At 38.9% G+C, this 18,586-nt stretch overlaps 1 protein-coding gene and 1 long non-coding RNA gene across 2 annotated transcripts in view; one reads left to right on the top strand and one right to left on the bottom strand.

Annotated features, from left to right (window-relative positions):
• LOC143924056 (uncharacterized) overlaps nt 1-5,674 on the top strand; it is an 18,185-nt gene extending 12,511 nt beyond the window's left edge. The window contains exons 2-5 of the long non-coding RNA XR_013261813.1: nt 2,825-2,894; nt 3,226-3,339; nt 3,425-3,580; nt 5,450-5,674. This is a non-coding gene — a long non-coding RNA (uncharacterized LOC143924056). The remainder of the gene's footprint in view (nt 1-2,824; nt 2,895-3,225; nt 3,340-3,424; nt 3,581-5,449) is intronic.
• Nucleotides 1-18,586, bottom strand: part of AGPS (alkylglycerone phosphate synthase) — a 317,568-nt gene that overhangs the window by 20,033 nt on the left and 278,949 nt on the right. The window lies entirely within an intron of this gene.

Genomic DNA, 18,586 nt, shown 5'->3' with positions numbered 1-18,586 from the left:
TTTATGAATGATACATTTTGATGCAAAAATTATAATAAGATAAAATAAAGAATGAAAGTAAAATAACGAACGCTTTATGAACTACCCTTATTCTCGTCTTCATCACTGCAGCACAAAATAAACTGCCATGTATATTCTGAGCAGGTGATTTGAATCTTAAAAAGCCTCCATCTGTACTTTAGATATATATGTGGTCCTATATTAGGGACCGTAATTGTATAACATTAGAATTTCTAATGTACCAAAATAAGAACCTCTGTAAAAAAAAAAAAAAAAAACTTTGCTGAAGTTTACTTACAAAAGTTAATTAAAAACCTATTAAAAGTGAAAAGCCTCCATTCATTGTCTACATTTCTTAAACTATACCCAGATTATGAACTCCTAGACTATGCGTCCATAGCTCAGTTTTAGATTTTGATTAAAAAAATCTAGATAAATTACCCTTCTGGGCACTACACGTGTATCAAAGTAATCTGAAAACATATTTATAAAGAATGTATTTATGCCCACGGATTCCTGGGTAAGTCACCAGCAGCGTACCATATGCAACAGGTCACAGTGAAACACAAACACGTCTTGTCAGTTGCAGACATAATCCCACATGTCAGTGTAAGTGATGGAAAGGCTTCTTTACAGGGAAGTTAAAGTGGAATAGTCTTTGTACTCAATTCTCTGGCCATCAAACTGTCATCGGAATAACTAACGATGCTGCCACATAGTAACTTTTCAAGTCATGTTTGTTTAGGACAGAAGGTAAGGCAGAGCACATTTTTTATCCATCTCCAGATTGCTCTGTTCATATAACTGGAATCTGTTTTTCCTATTCAGTGCGAGACGATTTCATCTCTAAGAATGGGGGGAACAAACTTTGGCACTAGAAAGTAAATCTCTATTAATGTTATATAATAGAGATGCTTAGTAACTTACAAAGAAAGAAACACACTGGATTATATAAACCTTGGTTAGTCCGAAAAAATGAGATCTCACATTTTATTGTAAGGATTATTAAACAGCTAATCTAAAGGGAGAAAGCATTGCAAGTATCTTCTACAATTCATAAGGTTACTATTTACACTTTCCTAATGGCCAGGTATTATGCGATCTGCTACATACCTACAGAATATAGTGGTGATCAAATTAGAGATTCTTTCATCATTATAAATCTTTTACACATACTGGAGGTTTGCCTTAGATATGGTTTATGCATGTAGGAGCTATTACACTACATTCTCCAGTAATGTTTGTGACCATTTTTAGATTTGGTTTAGACAACATTTCAGCAGAGGTCGCTGGAATGTTCAAGATGGTAAAACAAGGAAGCAGTCCTTGTGCTCCATAAGGTTGATTATACCTAATTTAATTAGCAAATCAAAGGACAGTATGGAAATGTATATATATATATATATATATATATATATATATATATATATATATATATATATATATATATAAACGAGAAATTGCATTCTGGCTCTTGGGCCGCTACCCGAATGCTGCACACCCCCCTCCCCGTTGGGTAGAGGGGACATACGTCCGCTCTCCGCCTCTTCTTGTCATTGATCCGAAAGTGACGCGTGACACAACATTTAAAGGAGAAGTCCAGCCTTCGTTCGTTTGGCTGGTCTACTCCTATGGGTCACAGGAGTGCAATTTGTTTTGCACTCCTGTGACTTGTTTTCAGCAGAGAGCAGTCTGAAGTCCGCTCTCTGCTGACGTCACTGGAATCAGTCCAGGCACCGCGTCAGGTGCCTGGACTGATGTCTGTCTCAGCCTCTCAGCGAGCTGTGGAGGCGCTGCGATGGCTACTTCCCACCCCTCCACAGCTCAGCGCTCCAGTGAGCGTGGAGGATCAGAGAGGAGAGCTGCTGACTGACAGGCAGCAGCTCTCATCTTGGGGAGCTGAAAGAATAGAGCTCGGTTCTCACTGCAGTGGCGGCGGGGGACAGATGCAGCATTGGTTCGATGCTGCATCCACCTAGGCAAGTATAAATGGGCGAATAGAAAAATCAAAACAAAAAAAATAATTCTCTTTTAAGGGCCCCCATTGACAGTATCCCCAGCCATCATGGCCTGAAAAGAATGTAATGCAATTCAGTGGAGCTTTTAGACCCTGCATGTCTCATTGTAAAAAAAATTACGTTACACTGAAGCACATCAATTCCCCCCATCCCCACATATATGCAGGTACAAACGTAAATTCATTCGATGTGGCACCTATGTCTGAAAACGTTGATTGCAATGCACATAATAAAATATGAAATAATTCTAGCACCAGATCTTTCGTAACGCTTAACTGATGACCTATAGGGGGCATTTAAAGCGCTGCCTATGGAAAATATAGGATAAAGAAGTTTGTCACTATTTCACAGGTGCACGCAAACTTAAGGTTTGACATGTAGGGTATCTATTTATTCGATGCAACCTCTGCTTTTATATTTTACCAAAAAAATTGTATAATTGATTGTGGTTTTTGAGTGCCCTAAAATGTACTTTTAATGTGTTTAACGGAAACCTTTTGTGCTAATATGGTGCGACACAAAAAAATTGGGACTACCGCTATTTTATTCTCTATGGTGTCTACTTTCAGAAAATACATATTGTTTGGGGGTTTTATATTTCAAAAGTGTGCAAAAACAGCTCTGGCACTGAAATGGCTAAAGTCCACCAACTGGCTTCCAGATTCAAAGCAAATTTGTCAAGCCATGTGTGTGTGTGTGTGTGTGTGTGTGTGTATATATATATGTGTATGAAGTATTTACATTTATAGAGAAGTAGCACCCTTATGAGATTGTTTAAGCTGCAATTCTATTTTCTCATTGAATAGGTTTCTTTGAAGTTTAGAAAGGATTTAGAGCACAACCTCATACGAGTATGTGAATAAGTGATATATATCGGTGAGTTACAAAACAGTGTCCATCAAGCTTCAAAAATAGAATTTAAACTGCAATTCTATTTTAAACACAAAATAATTTTAATTTTAAAGCAAGCCAAAAATAAGGGAAAATGAAATAAAATAAATAAATAAATAATAATTAAAAAAAAAAGTTTAAACTTCCTAGTTATAAATTCATTATGGCATCTGCCTTGGTAGAACATTCAGCATTTGACCACAGATTAACAATGGTCCATGAATCAGTGCAAAAAATATCCATTAAATGCATGAAACTATATTATTTCACTTTTGTATAATTGCTTATTATGTGCGTTTTTTTTCCCTTCTTATAGATACATTATAAAAACACTGAATATCAAAATTAAAACTAACACATACAATGGAAGATTTATATGTTCCAAGATGCAGAAAGAAGCCTTAAAGCAGCTGTCTTTTTTCACCTACAGGTAAGCCTATAATAAGGTCTACCTGTAGGTAAAATTAATATCTCCTAAACCTGTATAGTTAAAGAGATATTCACTTTGCATGCAGCCTCTGACGTCAGCGACGCTGCCGGACCTTGCCGGAAAGAAGTCTCCCTGCAAACGCGTGGGCGTGACGAAATTGCGGCTCCGGGAAGACACGCCAAGGGGAAACATCAGCTCCTTTGGCGGTGACCAGGATTAGCTGCTGAAGCTTAGTTCTAAGGTAAGTATTTCATAATGAGCTAGTATGCCTTTTGCATTACACGTTAAAAAAAAAAAAAAAATACAGATTAGTCTGCATAGGGGGTGGGGGGTCATCCAATAAAAAGTTTTAGAAGTTTAATCAGAAAAAATAAAGATGCTTAAAAAAGAAAATCGTGTCTATGGGGGAACTATTTTTTTTTATTTTTTTTTATTTTTTTATAGACATGGGTAAGCAATCTGCAGTAAGCCTTTCATCCTTCTAACATGGCTGCCAATATAAAAAAAATAAAAAATCTCAGGGTAATCACTCAGTTTTGATTCATAGGTTATCACAAGAGCACAAATGCATGTTTGGTCAAGGTATTTGACACTAAAAACAAAGCATTAACATTATTACAGGAAATATTTGTTTGGTCTGGTTAATATATCAATTACAAACTAAAAAAATAAATAAATAAAATTAATAAACATTTCCTTAATTAAACACTATTATAATTTAGAATGATCATACGCCATGCTACTGAACTGATTTATTGTAAGTAGGAGGCTAAAAAAAAAAAAAAAAAGTGCCCGTCTTTCTGTAACTGCAGTCTGTATTATTGCTGCAGGGAATATGTCCTGTGGTTATAGATGCAATTGTCCTGAAAATACTTCAAACAACTGCACACACAAGATGGAGTACATCAGAGCCACAGCGGGGTGTCCGGCAGCCAGCGTGCCTGCCTGCTCATCCACCTCAGGAAATACAGCAATTCCACAAGGAAAGCAACCAACTTGCGAGCAGCCACCAAACGGCCATTGCATATTTAATGAAGTCGCTCGCCAAGTGCTGGAAAACAGAAGGTGCTTGGAGTGCATCATTAGTTCTGTCAGAGTGATAATTTACACATCTATCTTGTCAAATTTTCCATGGTTTACACTTTTACTAGAATAAATCTAATGTGCATTTGATTAGCCGAGTGGAAATGGAAACGAGGGAGAGGAAAAGGGGCTGGCAATTTCCACGCGTCCTCTATAAATGTATGTGATATAAGGCACAAGTGTTTATCTGTTATGTGCTTTCCCTGAGAGAGTGCAAGAGCTTAACGTAATGCATTAACAAAAATACGAACATATATTTGCACAATGAGGGCAGAGTGCCTAACCCCATTGCATTCTACAATGTATACCTGCCAAAATATATATATTTTTTTAAAACAATAATTATTCAGTCTAATTCAGGCATTATTTTTTCTTTCAAGAATTGCCTGTGCAAACTTTCAGAATTTTCTCAGAAATGCACTTTTGTTTTTTTGGTCATAAAAAGTGCAGGAGTGGAAAAATAAATGAAAAGTTGCACGGGATCAAAGAATAAGGAAAACAGAAAAAGAAAGCATGAATAGAATTATACAATTTGTAAAATAGCCTAAAAGAAAAATAAATCACCTGGTTAATAAGAGCAGTATTAAAGAAGAGCAGCTATTAAACTTTTAAGTATTATAAAAATATATACATTTATATCTTTACTATGTACACAAAAAAAAAAAAAATATAACAAAAAGGAGTAGAAAACCAAGCTGATTTGGTATCTATATAGACTGAACCGTCAAGGGCCCTTAATGCATACGAGTCTATATATATATATAAAAGTTTAGTAGAGGAGACATCTAGTCACACCTGATATCCAAAAAATGTACTAGCATACTTTCAATCTTCCTTTAAAAAAAGAAAAAAAAGATAAAAGAAAAGAAAAAGGGGAACAAGAAACTTTGTAAAAAAAAAAAAAAAAAAAAAAAAAAAAATTGTAATACCTAGTTTAAAAAGTAAAAGTTGCAGCTTTGATATAGTAAAATATGTCATGTACTTTTACGCCTGATGTATGGCTTTTGTGGTTCTCTCCCTCCATTAGTATTGTGATGCCGAAAATTAAAAACAGGAAAAGTACATTTGGTTACCGCAATTACATCTAATTTGCCTCAATTAAACATGAACGCTGCCAACCATCTCATTGGACTGTAACTTCCATTATTGTGAACCTTCTTTCTGAGCAAAACTATACTGACCCTCAAATGTATAATAAACTTCTGAAACCTGAAAACCATCAAGCCTGTTTTTTTGCCACTAGTTTTACAATCGTACATTTCCTCTTTAATCGTTTTGTTGCTCTGAGGGTGTACAGTACACGTTCAAATGAAAAAATAAAAATCCAAAATGTGAAAAAAAATTCTTCCCTAAAATACATACCACAAACGATCTGGTAAACAATCTAATATTGTAATTTTATCACAAAAGGGTTGCCATCAAAGAACAGACCAATCATAATCTGATCATGCTTCCTCTATATTGCAGAAACTACCAATAAAAAAAAAAACACATCAGTGGTGTAGTGCTTAGCACTTTTGCCTAAAAGCAAAAAAGGGTCGCTGGGTCGAATCCCAAAGATACTACCTGCCTGGAGTTTTCATGTTCTCCCTGTGCCTGTGTGGGTTTCCTCCGGGTACTCTGGTTTCCTCCCACACTTCAAAGACATGCAGGTAGGTTAATTGGATCAGTTTTATATTGGCCCAAGTATGTGTATGCATGAATCTGAGTAAGACCCCCTACACAATATACAACTTTTGTTGTCTGATTTCCTTTAGATTTACCAAAACCATGTAGTGCAAGGGCCTGCCTGATTGCATACAAATTGAAACTCTAAGCCCCTGTACACACGGTCGGAGATTTCGACAACCAAATCCGTCGGATTTTGTCCGAAACTGTTGCATACACACGGTCGGACTAAATTGTCGAAAAATCCGATCATTTAGAACGCGATGACGTAATTTTGTTACGATGGGACTACGTTCAGGCTAGTAGCCAATAGCTTTGATGTAGGAATTTGATCTGAGCATGCGCGGCACTTGGTCCGATCAAAATTCTCTACACATGATCGGAGTATGTCCGATCGAACCAGTTGGTCGGAAAATATTTCCAACAAGTTGGAAAATTGGGTCCGACGGATATTCAGACAGAATCAGTCCGATGCATACCACACACAGTCGGATTATCCGACAACACGGTCCGATAGGACACATTCCGACGGATTCTCCGACCGTGTGTACAAGGGCTTAAGGTTTGACCTCACATTATATGGTTTTGGTAAAAAAAGGTAAAAAATCTTGAGAATTGTATAGTGTGTATCCAGAGTTAGTGACCTTAGATTGTAAGCTCCTTGAGGGCAGGAATTGAATGTACAATGTCTATGTAAAGCGCTGCGTAAATTGACGGCGCTATATAACTACCTGAAATAAATATCAAAGCATTCGTGCAAAACCTAAATAAAAACAAACTGGCCCTGGTTTAGGGTATCTTTTTCCCCCTAACGTGTTAGTTCACCATTCGAAAAGATTTTTTTTTTTTATTCTGGCTAAAATTTAATTCCATCTCTGACAAGAGTTCTTAATAGCTTATGAAGGTTTATAAAAATATATATATTAAAAAAAAAAAAAAAAAAAAAAAAGCTTGTGCCAAATTTTATACTAAATTGGGCTTGACTTACGATTGGGCTGGACTTACGTGAAAAAAATATTTATAAAAAATTAGTCCATACTGAAATCTGAATTCCTGGCAAAAAAATTAAATAAGTGCATTTATTTCTTAGGTATAAGTACTTAAATTGGTGCCGATATAAGCCTCTTTATAATCCTGGTACAGCCGCAATAAGCTTGAAAATGGAAGGTGCACGTTTTTGAGTCACTGGACATGTGCTGGCAGTGAATATACTGATAAGAAAGAGCAGAGCGAGCAGAGAGGCGACTTTGCCAGTGTGATGCTTTTCCATCATTATCCAATCAGTAGGCTGGGTGAGTGTTTAATCATCTGATCAAGATGTGGCGTTGCTGCTGCAGTGGAGGTCTTAGACCTGGCTGGCTATACAGAATAACAAATTCTGTGGCAGGTAAAACAGTCCATCAATCAAAATATAACAAACGTAATAAAATTGGGAAATTCTGGGAAAAATTTATTTTAAAAAGGTTGACAAAAAATTTCAGAAGTCAGTTTTCAATGGGCGCTAATAAAATAGCCAAATAGGAGAAACGGATTATTAAAAGGAAGAGAAAACCAACAGTAAATCAATTTAAATATGCTCAGGATAAAGCTCTGCCATGAGACTAGAACGAGGAAAAAAAAAAAAAGGATCAAAGGTTTCAATACCTTGACAAACCGGCTGAAATTTTAAAAGAAAAACTACACAAAAAAAAAATGTTAAAATCAATAAGTTCACAAGGTGTGGTTTACTATATATATAAAACATTTTTTTAGAAGATTGTTTTTTTTTTTTTTAAATTACACAATACAACAATAAATACAGATTAACTCCTAAACATTCATTTATCTTCATTGCACTATTGAGCAAAAACCACTATGGGGAAAAGGGAACATTACTTTTATTTCAGGCCTATTTATTATGATACCCATTGATTACATGCCAATGATTAGAAGTCCCAGCCACCACTCACAGATCAATTGTAACTATTCATCCAAATGTCAAAGGTCACATATCCGTAATTATTCCACTAGAATCTGGTCATTTCTTAATGGGACTCAAACACACAATCCATAAAGTTACATTACTCGGCTTGAAGGGGATGTATAGTGATTTTTTTTTCTGTGCATACATCACATCTGCATTTACACAATTCTGCATCTTAAATGGAGTGTGATAGAATGGTGAAGGGTCAGATTCCCTGCTGTCCAGGACTTCAGCTGAAAGACCTACCACTACAGCAGCATGTTCTGCCCTACTGTGTAGTCTCAGATACGTTTCACATACCAGGTATGACACGCATGCCCTATTGCATTCTTATTCCCACCAGAGTCTAACCAAACGTTATTAATAATCTCATTCAAAAGTCTAAAATGTATACTTTAACTTTTTCACATTAACATTCACTATTTTGGAAGGAGAGCTACAGATCAAGAACCATTGGCTTAAAAGCCCTCATCATATTTGGTCTGTCACTACATTTCCAGGCAGTGGAAATTAGTACAATTGTCAGAAATCTCAGTCAATTGTGATACAAAAAAATAAAAAAAAAATAAATAAAGTTTCCAATAAAATGTACTAAATTTCCCTATAAAAAAATAAATAAAAAAAATCTAAATTCTTCAACCTCCATGCTGTCCATCAACATACTTTCCTCAAACAAAATAATCTAGTCTATCTTACCAACTTAACCACCTCCCGCCCACCGTATAGACAAATGAATGGCAGGGTGGCTCTCTCATTCTGGGACGACGTCATATGATTTCGTCTCACTGACACAGTGCCATGTTTGGCTGTGTACTGCGTCCATGTGACGCGGTGCATGCCTGATATTGGTAAAGAGCCAATGACGAGGCATTTTACCCATGTGAACAAGGAAATGCAGGTTATCGGCTTTTCTCTCTTCACACTTTGACAACATAAGAGGAGAGCCGATCAGGGGCATTTTCTCAAAGGGAGAGGGAGACATGCACAGATAAATGGGGCACTGATTATCAGTGCCCTGATGATCAATGCAGCCCCAACAGTGCCCATCAGTAAAGCCAGTCATTGTTGCCTTTCAGTGCCTGCTCATCAGTGCCACCTATTAGTGCCCATCAATGCAGCCTTAGCGCACATCAGTGAAGGAGAAAAATTACTTATTTACAACATTTTCAAACACAAACTAAGAAAACTTATTTTTTTTCAAAATCTTTTCTTTTTCCTTGTTTCTTTTTTAACAAAAAATAAAAAAAACCCAGTGATGATTAAATTCCCCCAAAAGAAAACCGTCTAAAAAAAATAAATAAAATAAAAAATCTCATTTAGTTTGTGTTACATGACCACGTAATTGTCCTTCGTGTGACAGCTGAAAATTGGCCTGGGCAAGAAGGGGGTGAAAAGTGCCTAGTAATGAGGTTGTTAAAAAGGGATCTCCAGCTAATTTCCAGCTATTAAAGCATCCATAGTCCACCCTCCAAATTAAAGACACCAAATCAACGAACCCACCTATTTCACCCAACATGCTTTGCCATAATAAATGATGGCTTCCTCAGAAATGCAATACATAAATAAAAAAGTGCTCCATGTGCTTGTGCCCCCCAAATACACATTTTCAAATAAACCAAACTTTTTGACCACCCAGGGTGTAGTGTGTCTAACTGCCTGCGGCTTCTCCCTCAGGCCCTGTCAGCAAAGCTACCTCAGTAAGTATGTACTCTGCACTGGTACAATGTGCGGTGCTGGTGCACTCTGGACTGGTGATGTTTGGAAGCAGAGAAGTACCTGCAGGTACATGGGCAGAGTAAGCCTCCATGTACACAAAAGTGTTGGAGATTAAGCTAACAAGCGAAGGCATCTACTCTGCAACAGCAGCACAAATATACAGCACGAAGGGCTCGTTTACACTTGGTTCAAAATGTGGCATTGGATGCACTTTTTTAAAGTGCTCTGAATGTGAATAAAAGCACCTGTGACTAAATAAAATGGTAAGCTTACAGTCCTCTTTACACATTGCTTTGGCTTTGCTTCGAAAATTTTAGCCCATGATGCATTAGTGGTGCTTCAGAGCATGTCCAAAGCCTCCATAGAAGTCTGACAAAGCTTGCTTACAGCATCTGCAGCATTTGAGAGGCTTTTATTCAGCTTTAGCTTCCCTTTTTTTTGGAGGTATTGCAGGTATGAGATATCCCAATATCCCAAGATGCACTGGGAACCAACAAGCAAACCAAAAAGATGTAATCTACAGTCACTTCTGGTTCATGCGTATATACTCTGGAAGAGTCTGGTGCAGACATCACATCTGGTATGTAGCAAGGAGCAGCAGGAAGGTGAGCAGGGTCCGGACTGGAGCGAAGAAACTAGCAGACACCGGAGAGAGTGGACTGAGCGGCAGAGGATCAGCAGAGCTAGGGGACTGGAGCAGGAGAAACTAGCAATCTCACACATGGTGAGTAGCATGGGAGGTGACCGGAGAGAGGAGGATCAGCAAATCAGAGGATCACCCGAGCTGGGGGTTACTACTCAGCGCGGCATCGCCCGAGCTGGGGGTTACTACTCAGCGTGGCATCGCCCGAGCTGGGGGTTACAATTTGAATTTGAGTGTGGCCAAGCTTCATTAAAGTTACAAAAAGCATCACGGAACCATCAAAAACAAAGCAAAAAAAAAAAAAAAGCATGCTGAAGCAGTAGGTGCTTTAATGTGTATTGAAGTCGAAGTGTAAATGAGCCCTAAGGGAACTTTTTATTACGTGTTCATCGACTACCGTTAAGTAATGTGCTGTGTCTATGTATAATGTAGTGATAGGGTCAACTGAAAATTAACACTGAAGTACAGGTCCATGTTAAGTCTGGTACTAAGAGTCTTCTTAAAGGTGAGGGAATTAAAGTACAGGTGGTCCCCTACTTACAAACAACTCCTACTTACAAACCTAGGAAGGGAAATTCACTCCTGTAGGAGTTAATATGGGAAAAAGGTGTCTCCACTGATGCTTTATCACTAATGCCGCGTACACACAATCAAATTGTCGGGCGGACTTGGTCCGGCAAACAATTCGCCGGATTTTATAACGAACGGCCACACACGGACACTCCGAAAGTCTGACGATTTCTAACGCGATGACGTACAGCGCGTACGACGGGACTAGAAAAAGGAAGTTCAACAGCCAGTAGAACCATTTTTCTCAATTTTGATAGATCAGAGAAGGGTTATAACCAGGTCATTTACCATCTATGCCCTACTTAGGAGATGTACCTTCACTTCCTTTCCTGAAGATACAACGGGAACCAAGAAAACCTTTTAAAAGTAGGAGGAGTTCCCTTGTAGATAATTGTAACTGGAGCAAAAGTCCCTATTGAAAGTTCCTCTCTATTCCTTCACAAAATGTATTAATTTTTTTTTCTCTCATTCAGTCCCACAAACAATAGTCAGCAGAACAAATAGAGATGAGTGTGTATTCTTTAGGGGGGGCAAAAAGCAAAAAAAAAAAACACGACAGTGGTTCCAAGCGCACACAACTCTATTCAAAGCCAAAAATGTTGCCTTTAAATGCAATTTAATTTATATGGCTGGCTTTGTATATCCTTGTTTTCATGGCTCAAACACAGTGGGGGGTAAATGCATAGTCAGGGTTGGGTCAATGCTATATGAGTTGCCTGGAAAAAGGTGGGCTACATCCTGCCAAATTATTTGACACATTTGAACTGCTGTAATGCACCCTGTGTCTCCTTTTCAGGTCGTATGTGTGTGTACATTTAAATATATATATATATATATATATATACACACACACACACACACACACACACACACACACACATTATATATATATATATACACATATACATATATACATACACACATACATGCATATATAAATACACACAGTATATATATTTTTACCATTCACATTTTTAGTGAGCAACCATATCCTGTTTCGAAATCACCATAGAATAGAGGGTACATTTATCATGAATACAATTGACCTTTATGTTTAAAGTCTAGATATTAAATTTCACTACTCCTGTGAACTGGAAGTGCCCCTTATGTAATCCTACATACTTCCCATAATGGATATACAGGATCTTTAACATTTAAAAAGGAGAAGCTGAGCAGAAGAAGAGGATGTGTCAGAAGAATCAAACCACCAAATTGAGTATTTGAGACTAAAAAGAACACACACACACACACACACACACACACACACACTAATAAAGTCGCATAAATCGGGTCTCTGAAACTGCTTACACCATTTACACGGTTTTAGACACAAAGCAATAGCAAGTTGAGAAAGCTTTTAAAATGCAAAAACAGCATGCAGAGTTTTAATAATACACAATTTACTGTTTTCCTATATAGAGCTACAGATCTTTGAATTGTTTAATATTTGAATCTATAAGGGCCCAGAGGCTTTGTATTCAGATGCTCCTGCCTGCATGTCAAACTTTGACATGCATTTGTGTCCATGCCGCAGCTGCACGTGCATCCACTTTTATTGGCTGCCTGCATGCAGCTCCAATGTGTATGCACATACATCTGCCAGCAGCTCTGCACAGAGAATGGCCCTAATCTTTCTTCCTCAGATGTCCTTTTTTTTGATCCGACGCATTAAAAAGTGGTTGTAAAGCCACTTGCTAAAGTACACACAATCCCCTCTGTTAGAAAACCTCCAAAGCTCTACTGTATGTTCTTTGTAAAAAAAAAAAAGCACCACTCGGAGCTCACGTGACTCCTCGCTGCTCCCTCTCACGATTTGACAGCTACAGCGGGAGGAGCCGAGAATCCCCTGCCAAAGTCAGGAGGGGAGGAGGAGAGCAGTGAAGAGTCACGTGAGTGCCAAACGGTGCTCTGAATTAAGGTAGAAATAGGACTATATTTTACAAAGAGCATACACTGAAGAATAGGATATTATCTAACAGAGGGGATTGTGAGTACTTTAGTTATTTCAGCAGTAGGAGGGGAGAGGCGGGCACTGATAAAAGTGGACAGGCAGGGGGGAAGAGGACAGAGGAGAGCTGCGGATGATGGAGGCACGTAAACAGACCACGGAGTAAGGGCTCAGCAGCCATGATAAACCGTGATCAGTTTACATTGGAGAGAACAAAGCCAGGCAGGATCAGCCAGGTATTTCAGGTGATAGAAGTGGCCAAATTATACAGCACAAGCACTGTGCTGCATAACCTGCTTTAAGGGAACAGGATCCATTTATTTTTTTAAATATTTTTTTTAGGGCTAAAAATGCTTTAATGTCTATTAAACAAAGGACCATAAATATGTACTGTAACTGCTATAACTAAAAATGCTCATCCAACCAAGTTATTGCATCTGTAATTGCGGTGAAAAAAAAAAAAAAAAAAAAAATATTGTATGTAGACAAGCACAAGCTAACCACTTCAGCCACGGACCATTTGGCTGGCCAAAGACCAGAGTGTTTTTTGTGATTTGGCACTGCATCACTTTAACTGACAATTGCACAGATATGCGACGTGGCTCCCAAACAAAATCGACATCCTTTTTCCCCCCACAAATAAAGCTTTATTTTGGGGGTATTTGATCACCTCTGCGGTTTTTATCTTTTGCGCTATAAACAAAAAAAAAAAAGAGCGTCAATTTTTGAAAAAAAAAAAAAAACGCTATATTTTTAACTTTTTGTTATAATAAATATCCCCAAAAATGTATTAATATTTATTAATATTATATTTTAGCGTCTACAAAATAGGGGACAGTTTTATGTCATTTTAATGAATATTTTTTTTATTACTAGGCGGCGATCTGCGATTTTTATCATGACTGCGACATTATGGCGGACAGATCGGACACTTTTGGCGCTATTTTGGGACCCTTCACATTTATACAGCGATTAGTGCTATTAAAAATGCACTGATTACTGTGTAAATGTGACTGACAGTGATAGGGTTAACCAGTAGGGGGCTCTGCAAGGGTTAAGTGTGTCATAGGGAGTGATTATAACTGCGGGGGGGGGGGGGTAAAACGACACTGATCACTGCTCCCGATCACAGGGAACTGTGATCAGATTGCTGTCACTAGGAAGAATGAGGAAATGATTGTTTACATCAGCATCTCCCTGTTCTTCCTCTCCAGGAGACAATCATGGGTATCCTCACGGACAGAGTCTGCGGGACCCACGATCACACTCATGAAGCTTGCGGCGGGCACACCCATAATGCCGCTTCTTAAAGAGCAATGCATAGGTACGTCAATATGCCTGTACTTGCCCTTCTGCCGATGTATATCACCATGAGCCGGTCGACAAGGGGTTAATAGACATCTAAAGCTAAAGCCTGCAGGCTTACATGAAGAATAAGATATGGAATTCATGACATATACCTGACTCAATTTCTTTTTTTTTTTTTTTTTTTTTACTTTACACAAAAGTAAAGTACGTTAGTCAGGTATGTATCATAATCATGATACCTAATATTATCTTATTCTTCATGAAAGCCTGCAGGCTTTAGCTTTAAAGGTCTATTAACTTAAATTAAATGTAGGCTAAACACAATATGTATAAGTGTAATAGATCTCTATTTTTGTATAGATACAGCTCCAAAAAATGTGGTATAAAGCTATAGCCAAAAGTTTAACCCTTACCAAAAAAAAAAATACAGGGATCTATAGTCTCTCAAGCACATGCATACATACATATATACACTTTATTGTCAAAATATTGGGGACGCCTGCCTTTATGCGCACACAAATTTTAAAGGCACCCGAGTCTTAGTCCATAAGGTTAAATACGGAGTTGGCCCACTCTTTGCACTTATAACAGCTTCAACTCTTCTGGGAAGGCCATCAACAAGGTTTAGGAGTGTGTCCATGGGAATTTTTGACCATTCTTCCAGACGCACATTTGTGAGGTCAGGCACAGATATTGCACTAGAAGGCCTGGCTTGCAGTCTCTGCTTTAATTCATCCCAAAGGTGTTCTATCAGGTTGAATTCAGGACTCTGTGCAGGCCAGTCAGGTTCCTCCACCCCAAACTGGCTCACCTGTGTCTTTATGGACCTTGCTTTTTTCTATACCTTAGTCACTAATATCAAATTCCTGTTTTTCCACATCTACATCTTTTGAGAGATCTAGCAACAAACGTCTGGTAGCTGTTACTAGAATGGGAAAAATCTTCTCACATAAAATACTTTTCCCTTTGTGAAGGAGATAAAGAGAGGACATGTACTTAAAGTAAACTGGAGGTTTAACACCGCATTGGCTTTTATTCATCTTCCTTCAGATCCGCAGACTTTTTCACAAAATCTAGTGCCCATTCCAACATGTGGGTAATTGTGTCCTTGAACACCCAAAAAGGCTTTTGAGTGGCTGTATTTGTTTCACATACTTCAGCATTACAGCTTTGTCCCACAAATGATAGGTTGGATCAAGCTCCTATATAGTAGCCCAATTTTAAAGGTGAGGGTGAATGGACACGTCTCACTAAACAGGGTGCCCATTGTCTCCACTGCTGTTTGATCTAGCCATAGAATTCCTTGCAGTTTAAGTCTGTACTACCTCTGGTATGTTAGGCCTTCATATTGGGTCACTAGAGGACCGCCTATCATATGCAGAGGACACCTTAATCTACCTGGTGGATCTGAAGGAATCCTTACATTGTTTAATAAATATAGTGGAGGGGTTTGGGGGACTACTTGGGCTTCCGTGTCAGCTGAGAAAAATCTAGCCTTTTCCCCACTGACTCAGAGGCATTTCTGAGCGTCATCCAAGTTCTCATCTGCAGGCGATTCAGTCTTTTAAATATCTACTAATTGTGGTACAATTACCCCTTCGATACTACAGTCTAAATATTATTCCGCTAATTTCCCATTTACAGCTTAAAACCAGACAATGGGTGGATTTTCCTGTAGACAGGTGAAGATGATCAAATTTATCTAATTCCCTAAACTGTAAGGCTAAATAAAATGTAGAATGTAGCCGTATATCGTATGTCTTAGCCAACTCCCTTGTAGGGTTCCTATGCAGATTTTTAAATAGATTGATACAATTTGTTCTACCTTTCTCTGCACAAACGAGTCCTAAGCCCTTGTACACACGGTCGGACATTCCGACGGAAAATGTCCGATCGGACCGTGTTGTCGGATAATCCGACCGTGTGTGGGCTCCATCGGACTGTTTCCATCGGAATATCCGACCAACAAAGTTTTAGAGCAGGGCTATAAAATTTTCCGACAACATGATCCGATCGGACTTTGTCCGATCGTTTGTAGAGAATTCCGATCGTACAAAGTGCCACGCATGCTCAGATCAAATTCCTAGACCAAATCTATTGGCTGCTAGCCTGAACGTAGTCCCGTCGTAATGAAATAACGTCACCACGTTCTGAACGATAGGATTTTCCGACAACTTTGTCCGACCGTGTGCATGCAACAGTTTTGGACAAAATCCGTCAGACAAAAACCAACGGATTTGGTTGTCGGAATGTCCGACCATGTGTACAAGGGGTTAGACTTGCCTTGGATATTCTTAAACTACCCAATTGTCTTTCCAAAATGTTACACTTCTTTGGTTTTCCAATTGATTCATATCCACGATTGGCTTAATTTCTGACCTGGTAATGCACCTCTGCAGAAGCGGCCATAGTGTCTTCCTATGTATCTTTACATATTGTCTATAGACAACAGATCCCTCCTCTGCTTTGGGTCTTCCCAATGTACTACATCCTAAAAGTTGTCTACTAGTTTAGTGACCTACAGGTTTCCACAGGTTTCCGAACATGACAAATTATTAGGCACACTTAATTTTTATGTGAAAAAAATAAAAGTTTTCATTCACGTGGAAGGGAAAAGCCCTCTCTCCCCCTTCTATAGATACTTTTAAGGGCTTGATCAATGCCAACCTCTTATTATATAAACTAACTTTTTAGCTTAGAAAGCAACCACAAACCTTTGATAAAGTGTGGCACTGATGCATTGAGAATCCTCTCACCCAAGCCTCTTTAGACCCCTTTCACACCAAGGATGTTTTGCAGGGGCTATAGCGTTAGAAATAGCGCCTGCAATCCGCCCTAAAACTGCTGCACCATTGTCCATAGTGTGAAAGCCCCGAGGGCTTTCACACTATAGCGATGCGCTGGCAGGACTTCAGGAAAAGTCCTGCCAGCAGCTTCTTTGGAGCAGTGAAAAAGCGGTGTGTTTACCGCTCCTCCACCGCTGCTCCCCATTGAAATCAATGGGGCAGCGCTGTAATACCGGCCAAAATGCGCCTCAAATCCGCGGTAATACGCCGCTAAAAATAGCAGCGTTTTACCGCCGACGCTTTGGGTGGTGTGGTGTAAAAGGGGTCTTAGAGCTGCAATCTCGATTATTTATGCTGCTTAATTGTCTGTTTGAGGTCTCTAATTTACTGTATTCATATTGCTACGTTGCCTAATGACAAGAACAATTATTTTTTATTGGTCTTGTTTTCTAAGTGTAATGTGTTGTCTTTTTCTTGAAAATTCAATAAACATATCTTAAATTGCATAATGTGCGTTTATCATTTTTTCTTCCAAGGAGCCTACAAAGCATTGCACCTACAATCAGCGGAACATGCATGCAATGTCAGGCTCCTGCAGACAAGTCCTACAGTTTTCTGCCCATACCTCTGTATGGGCTGTTACTTTGAAAGCTACAGGTCTTGTGAATGAACTTGCTCATCAATGCCTCACAGCTCATTGGGTACTGCAAGCTGTCTGCCACGATGGCAGATGGGACTTGTAGCATTCCCATTCACAAATTGCTGTGAGTGAATGGTGCGGGTGGAGCCCTGCACAGCCCCGCTGATTTTTAAGTGTAATAACGGATGTAAAGTGAACTCTTGACAGTTGTCACAGGGAGGGGGGGCACTGAGGCGCTACGGAGGGGGAGGGATGCTTGGAGCACATTACACCCTAAATGTAATGGATGTAACATGCTGCAAAGTTGAACTTATCCTTTAAGGGTGAATGAACCCTAAAAGGATAACTGTACTTAATAATACAGTTAATTTATTAATAAAAAGCTTGCAGCAGCTGGTGAAGCTTGTAGCAGTTTTCATTCTGCGCTGAGCTGAGCTGAGCTGTCCTATCAGGGTCCAGGATCACGGACCCTCTGTCCAGACAGTGCCGATTGGCCCTGTATTGATCACATGCACCCGCCCAAGAAAAAAAACAGTCTAGCAATACACACCAAACTGAGCATGTGTAGAGTGACTCTAAAGGCTCCGTCTTACATGGACATGTTCTGGATTCAGTGGAAAAAGGGGAGGATCAGAGAAGACAGGATCAAACAGCCTTTTAACATGATGCCTAGGATTAACCCCTTAGGTTCCATAGCGATTATAACGAGCATGTTTTACTGCATATACAGACTGATTTTACTACTGTGGGTTTAGTAACACTTTAAGCTCTTCCCACCCTTCATCTCATTTGATGGCTAAATGATAAAATCAGGATGCACACCTAGAGCTGTCTTAATGCCTTCCTTGTCCTTGGTTCTGGTCAGGTTTGTTTTTCTATATTGTACCGTGCAGACAGACTTAATATAAGCAAAGCAGGATTT

The sequence above is a fragment of the Lithobates pipiens genome, unplaced genomic scaffold (assembly GCF_037356315.1).
Source record: "Lithobates pipiens isolate NorthernLeopardFrog02 unplaced genomic scaffold, aLitPip1_a1.2 Scaffold_22, whole genome shotgun sequence".
NCBI classification, from domain to species: Eukaryota; Metazoa; Chordata; class Amphibia; order Anura; family Ranidae; genus Lithobates; species Lithobates pipiens.
The sequence above is the reverse complement of the archived record's forward strand: the minus strand, read 5'-3'. Positions and strand labels throughout refer to the sequence as shown.